The sequence below is a fragment of the Eulemur rufifrons genome, chromosome 2, assembly GCF_041146395.1.
Source record: "Eulemur rufifrons isolate Redbay chromosome 2, OSU_ERuf_1, whole genome shotgun sequence".
Lineage (NCBI taxonomy): Eukaryota > Metazoa > Chordata > Mammalia > Primates > Lemuridae > Eulemur > Eulemur rufifrons.
Genome location: NC_090984.1, coordinates 22,859,674 through 22,866,955, shown reverse-complemented (window position 1 = coordinate 22,866,955; position 7,282 = coordinate 22,859,674).

The following is a 7,282-nucleotide window of genomic DNA, read 5'->3' as shown; positions in this document are numbered from 1 at the left end:
ACACAGCGCTGGAACTCATGTCTCCAGGCCGGGGCCAGACACCGGGTGTGCAGTTTTCTGGAGGGAAGTTCTGCACCTTCAGGGGCGCTCGGTGGGGGTCAGGCCTGAAACATGGGGTAGGTGGAAGGAAAGAACAGGGCTGGCTTTTCCAAAAGGAAGCAATTTACAAACTGTGGGGAGGTGGGGACACACGCACACAGACACTCCCAGACACGGTGTTCCCGTGTGCACAGGGACCCTCGACCTGGAGTTTAGGTCCCAGGGGGCTGGCAGACGTCCCCAGGCTTGCCCTCAGGGTGGGGACACCCGGGCCAGTCCCCACATGCTGATAGGACTCTCTGAGATGAGATTTCTGGAGAGGGGCTTCACCCCCACCCCTCAAAAAATTAGAGGAGGCTTCCACCCAGAGAGAGAGACAGAGGGGACAGCCATGACATGCAGGGACTCTGGGCAGCCCCGCCCTGGCGTCTGGATGCCCTGTCAGTCAGCCTCACGGCACTGCCCCGCTGTGGAGGCCCCTCTGGTGGGAGATGTGGCCTCTTCCCACCTGGGAGGGTGGCAGGGCCTGTGCCCGGGGAGTGGGGAGAGAAAAGTTGCAAAGACGGCAGGGGCTTGGCAGGGGTGTGGCTGTCAGGAGGCGCTAGGCTGAGTAGGAAGGCCAGGGAGAGGGTGCTCTCCCAACCTTAGCCTGGGCCTCTTGAGTTGTGTCTGGCTGTGTCCCTGGGGAGGAGCGGCCTGCTCTGTCCTCGCTGTCACCTGGCTCGAGCCCCTCCCTAGTGCTTACTGGTGGGAGTTACATCACCTGGACCCCTCCCCACAGCCAGGCCCCCGGAGGGGCATGTGGGGCCCACAGGAGCCCAGGTCACATGACACAGAGACTCAGGCCCACTGGCCCTCTCACCCCTGTCTGTCCCTTCAAGGGCCAGTTTAAACCCCAATTCCTTGAAGCCTTCCCCAACCATCCTCCTCCCCTTTAAACTGGGGTGCACTGTGTGGCCTCCCCCAGGGCCTCCCATCCCGTCCCTGCCATGGGCACCGGGGCCTGGCGTGGGGGACACACAAAGGGTACATAGGTGCTGTCTCCACTCCCGACCCAGCACCTCCCTCGGGGCTGCACAGACTGAAGGTCTCCCCCCGCGCACCTGGACACCCCCACGTGCAGGACTCCACCTGGCTGCAACGGGCCTTGGGGTCACCTGCCCAGTGTCCCCACCGTCCTCTTCCTGCTCAGCCCCAGTGCTGAGGAGCGCACCCCCTGCCACCTCCCCAGACGCTGGCGTTAGAGAGACCTGAGGGGAAATGGCCCCTGTGGCCTCCCCTCAGCCTGGCCACAGGGTCTGCTAAGTGACGGCAGGAAGGACAGAGAGAGCAGAGGCAATGCAGGTGACGGGGGCCCTGACTGCCCTCCAGTGGGCCTCAGTCTCCCCAACTGTCCCGAGAGACTGGGCGCCCTGGGCCCCGGTGCTACTCCATGACTGGCTGAGAGGAGGGACGAGCAGAGGGGAGGGGAGGGCTTGGGCAGTGGAGGAGAGGGAGAGGCGGCAAAAGTCGGCAGAAGTCCATCAGGGGTTAGCAGGGGACTGCCAGGGAGCCCAGAGCAGGGCAGCGAGCAGGGCGACTGCAGGGGCTGCAGCCTGGCAAGGGCTGGGCGTTATCTGGCTTGGGGGATACTAGACAGAGGCTAGTATCTGGGGGCGCTGGACCCAAACCGGAGGCTGGGCCTGGAACCTTCAGAAGGGCTTACTGATAGAACAGGCGCCTTGGGCCCTGGGCAGGCGGCACACGCTGTGCGAGTCAGCACAATGGATGGGCCCAGACCATCTGGCCACAGCTGTGGCCTCCTCCCCTCCCCGCACTCCAGGTGCCTGTGGCGCCATGCCGTGCCCCTAACCCGAGCAGCAGCACCCAGGGGGCCCCAGGCTAACATGCCACCCATCCTGCTCCTCTCTCGCTCCACAGAAATCCCGCCTGCTTTGCAAAGCGTGGGTGCAAGTCGTGTTAGGGAAGCCGCCGATAGCTGAGGCGTCAGTGGCGGCGCTGGCCTGACGTCCTGCCTGACGTTCAGATGCAGAGATCTTCATCCTCCAACAAACGGCTCCTAAAAGAGCCAGGATGGTGGGCCTGTAACGATATCCGCAGATTCCTGAAAACAAGGCCTCCAAAGTTTAACCCCGGAGAGAGAGGGAACCTGGGGCCCCAGCTGCTTCCCCCGAGCCTCTCTCTGCAGGAAGGTCTCTCGGCCTGGTTCCGTGCACCTCACGCCGGCCCACGGGCCGTGGCTCACTCCTGACAGCCCCTTCAGGCCGGCTGGCGTGGCCAGGACTCCCTCAGCGCCTCCCGAGGGAGGCTCCCACCTTCCCTGTTTACTCTAGGTGGAGGGGGTCGGCCACAGTCCCTGCAGCCCTGGGTAGGGGGCCTGCTTCCCACCTTCCATCACGCCCAGGGCTGGGCCCTCCCCTGCAGCCGCACACCTCCCGCAGCCTCCCGGGCATCCCCGGACCGCATCACATGGGCGGTGCCTGTGGCAGGGTTGGCTCCCGCTGGCCAGAGAGAGCGCGAGGCGCTGCCCGCACCCCAGGAACCTCACTGAGGCCTGTGCTCAAGGCTCAGGAGAACAGCCAGGTCGTGGGACCCAAGGGTGCCCATGACACACGCCACCCTGAAAGGCAGAGCAAAACTCGCTGAATAGGATGAGAAAGTTCTAGAAAAGATCAAATAACAAAACTCAACACGTGGAAAGCAGAGGCGGCAGCTATGGATTCCGGTCCCCATTTACCCTAGTTATGTGAAATCACTTTTCTTAAAAAGATTTTTTTTCAAAATCAAATTTAATATGCTTTGAGCCCCCCGGCTACGAGGTGGGAAATGCAATGTCCTGAGTCATTCACCCTGGAGGCCTTGAAAGACCCAGAACATCAGAGAGGGGGCTGCGGTCCTCAGTCCCCCCGGTCACCACGCACAGGCTCATCCACTGACCCTCCAAGAGTGGTGTCTCCACCTCCCGCAAAGCTTGAACACAAGGATACCATGCAGCCATTTGCCCCCTCCCCAGGGCACTGCCAGGATCAGGACACTGTCCTTGCCACCAGCAGAGCCATAGCCACCACCTCCCCGGTCAGGGGACACTCTCCCAGCCTCTTCTGCCTGCCTCCACCACCCCTCCTACTGACTCGCTCCTTCCCTCTTCCTCGCTGGGGCAAACATCCGCCAGCCACCCCTGCCACGTGCCTGGGTTCGTGGAAGCCGCTTTGGATTCTGGCCCTGGGGGTGGGGACCACAGGTACCTCCCAGGAACAGGGAAGAGAAGAAGACCCAGCAGGGGGTACGAATGATAATGACACTAGCTAGCTTCTCAAACACCTAGCGATGTGCCAGGCCCTGTCCTCAATGCTATACCAACGTAACCCATCCAATCTCACAACGACTCTAGAGGGGGTAAGCTGAGGCACGGAGAGGTCAGGTGACTGGTCCCAGTTCCCTCGGCCAGGGAATGAGAGAGCCGGGATTCAAACAGGCACATTTCTGGAGACGGGGCCATGGCTTCTCCACATCCTCAAAGGCTCTGGGCCCAGACAAGAAGCCGCAGGCCTGTGCTCTGACACGACCCAGAGGCTGAGCACCGTCCAGACCTTCACTCCTCCCTCCGTGAGCTCTCTAGAATCCCGCCCGGGCCCTGGAAACTGCAGCTCAAAACGTGGATGGACAAGGAGAACCGTAATTCCTCCCAGAAGCAGTATAATTCAGACCTAGAATGTTCTTTATGGATGGGGGAGTGGGCAAATTGAAATAGACAAACCATCAGCTAGTCAATAAAATATTAATACAAAATATGAGATTGGAAAGGAATATGAACACAGCCGTGGAAGTGACTTTTGAAATTTAAGGAGACTAGTACATGCTTGCAAATTGGAGTGTTTCGACATTAAATAATACTTCTCTAGGAATATATTTCTGAATTGCCAAAATTGCACAACGAGTGAAAACCACAAAAAGACCAATTACCGCAGAAAAAACTTTAAAATTACCATCTCTAAAAGAGACACCAGACCTAGAGAGTTTTACCATGAGTTCTTTCAAACTGGAAGAACAGAATTTCGATGTTATTTAAACTCTTCCAGAGCATATGGGGGAAATGCTGAATTGATGTTGTGCTTCTGAATGGATTTGATGAAGCTGACATAATCCTGACACCAAAATCTGACGAAGACTGCCACCCTGTCCCACCCAACCTCACACTGATAACCACAGACTAATTTTACTCCTGCTACATATACAGAAGTCCCGGATAAAATGCCAGCACATGGAATCCTATACCATCGCGTTGTCAAATGCAGCCAGTGTTAGGCCTGCTTTCTTCTACCCTAAATCTGTGCTAGGGCAAAACTGGAACTCAATATCCTGGTCCAGGCAATTTGGACACGACATTCACTTGTGTGGTGCTAACTGCCCCTCTCAGGAAGCAGAGAGAGTAAAATGAAGCAGGCGTACAAAGTTTGCAAAAATACAAAAAGGCTACAGCTTGGATGACTGCGGCTTGCAAGCAACGTGGTTAGCCAGAACATCCTGTTAGGTTGATTAGCTGTCATTTCTTTTCCTTTCTGAGTTCTTAAGTGTTTTGTTTTGTTTTGTTTTGTTAATTAATAGGTGGTTACCCTCTCTGCCTTCTCCCTGAAAACTGGGGCACAGTGCTTGTGGTGTTCTGTGCAACCAATCTTGGGCCCAAGGAACTTGGTCCAGCTGGTGGTGCATCCATGCCAGACAGGAGAAAGGGGCCTGGGCCTCTGCCTGGGGTCCCAGCAACCTGGGGGCTCCTCAGCAGGGGACAGATGGGCACTGCACCTGGCGGCCACACGGGGAACGGGACTCTGTTTCCCTTACACTGTATGTCAGGGATAGGTGACATCAGATGCCATCTCCTTTCTGATTCACAGCCATTGTCTCTTTCACTTCTTCACTGTAATTCAGGTATATTGAGGACGACTTTGCGCACAGTGAAATTCACCTATTTTAGGTGTACAATTTCATGAGTTTTGACAAATACATGCAGTGATATAAATACTCCCACGATCAAGATGTAGACTACTTCCATCACCCGTACAAGTCCCCTCATGCCTCTTTTTAGTCAATTTCCTTCCCCTCCACTCCCAGCCCCTGGCAACCACCAAGCTGTTTGCCTTTTCCAGACTCTCTTATAAATGGAATTATACAGTATGTAGGCTTTTTGTATCCAGCTTGTTTCACTTAACATAATGCTTTTTTAAATTTAAGTTTTATTTTTAATTGTAAATTGATAAATTATAGTTGTGTATAGAGCAACAGTGTGATTTATGAATTCGATGGGAAATGATTAAATCAAGCTAACTGACATATCCATTGCTTCATCCATTGGTCCATGTTGTGTTATCAGTGCTTTGCTCCCTTCTCTTGCTAAGGAGTACTCCATTGCACGGACTTGCCAGAATTTGTTTTTTCATTTATTAGTAGATGAATATTTGAATTGTTTCTAGTTTGGGACCATTGGGGGGAAAACTGCTGTAAACATTCACACACAGGTCTTTGTGTGGACATATATTTTCATTTTTCTTGAGTAAATACCCAGGAGTGACGTTACGGAGTCATATGATAAGTGTATGAGAAACTGCCAAACAGTTTTCAAAGTGGCTGTTGTTCTACATGCTTACCAGACACACTGTACCGTCTTTTTACGGCCATTCGAGTAGGTATACAGTGGTACGGTCCTTCCCCTGTACCTGAGGGGGGTGGTTCCAGGACCCCTGTGGATACCGAAATCAGAGGATGCTCAAGTCCTGACATACAATGGTGTGGTATTTGCAGATAACCCACGCACCTCCTCCCGTAGACTTTAAATCATCTCTAGATTATTTAGAATACCAAATATAATGTAAGTGCTATGTAAATAATTATTATACTGCATTGGTTTTTATTTGTATTATCTTTGCTGCTGTAGTGCCCTTTTTATTTTTGTTTTCAAATATTTCTGATCTCCATTTGCATTGTGGTTGGTCGAATCCGTGGCTGGGGAACCCAGAGATACAGCGAGCCAACCGTACTTCACTGTGGTTTTACTGTTCGTTTCCCCGATGACCAATAATGTTGAGCGTCTGTTCCTGTGCTTGTCTGCCGTCATCTCTCTTCTTTGATGAAGTTTCCATTCAAACCCTTTGCCCATTTTTAATTGGCTTGTTTGTTGTATTATTGAATTAGAAGGGTTCTTTATCTCTTCTAGATACAGAACCAGATACAGAACTAGATAAAGGCCTTTATCAATCACATGTTTTGCAAATATTTTCACCCAATCTGTGGTTTGTCTTTTCATTTTCTTACTAGTACCTTTTGAAGAGCAGAAGTTTTTAATGTTGGTAAGAGCCAACTTATCAGATTTTTTTTTCTTTTATGGGTTGTGCTTTTTGTCCAATCTAAAAAATCTTTACCTAAACAAGGTCACAAAGATATTCTATAAGCACTGCTTTAAATTGGGTCCAAAAATCTTGATATGTTGTATTTTTACTTTCATTTAATTAAAATATTTCTAATTATCCTCAGGGTTTCTTCCCTGAGCCATAAATTATTTAAAAGTATGTTGTTTGATTTCCAAATATTTGGGAACTTTCCAGATATCTTTCTGTTATTGAGTTATAGTTTAATTTCATTATGGTGAGAGAACATACTTTGCATGACTTCAATTATTTTTAACTTGTTAAGATTTTGTTTTAGGGCCCCGAACCATAGTCTATGTTGGTGAAGTTCCACATGCACTCGAAAAGAATGCGTATTCTGCCGTTGTTGGGTGGAGAGTCCCGTAAATGACAATCAGATCAAGTTGGTCAATAGGGTTATTCAGGTTACCATCCCCAGACTGATTTTCTGTGTACTCCCCCTACGAAACTCTTGCGAGAAGCGGATTTATCTATTTTTCCTTTGGGTTCTGTCAGTCTTGGTTGCCCGTGTCCTGAGACTCTGTCCTCCAACGCACACGTGTTGAGAGTTGTCACGTCCGCTTGGCGGATCGACCTCTCTGTGTACGTTCTTCTTTTTTCCTGGAAACATTCTCTGTTCCAAAGTCTACTTCGTCTGATATTAATACAGGCACTTGAGCTTTCTTCTGATTGGTGCTTGCCTGGCTTGTCTTTTCTCTCCTCCTTTGCTTTTAGCCTGTCTAGGTCTTTAGATGTAATGTGAGTTTCATTTCAAACACCCCAGGTTTCTTGGCGTTGGGGTTCCACCATCTGCTCTCCACAGTCCTGCCTGCTGGCACCCCAGG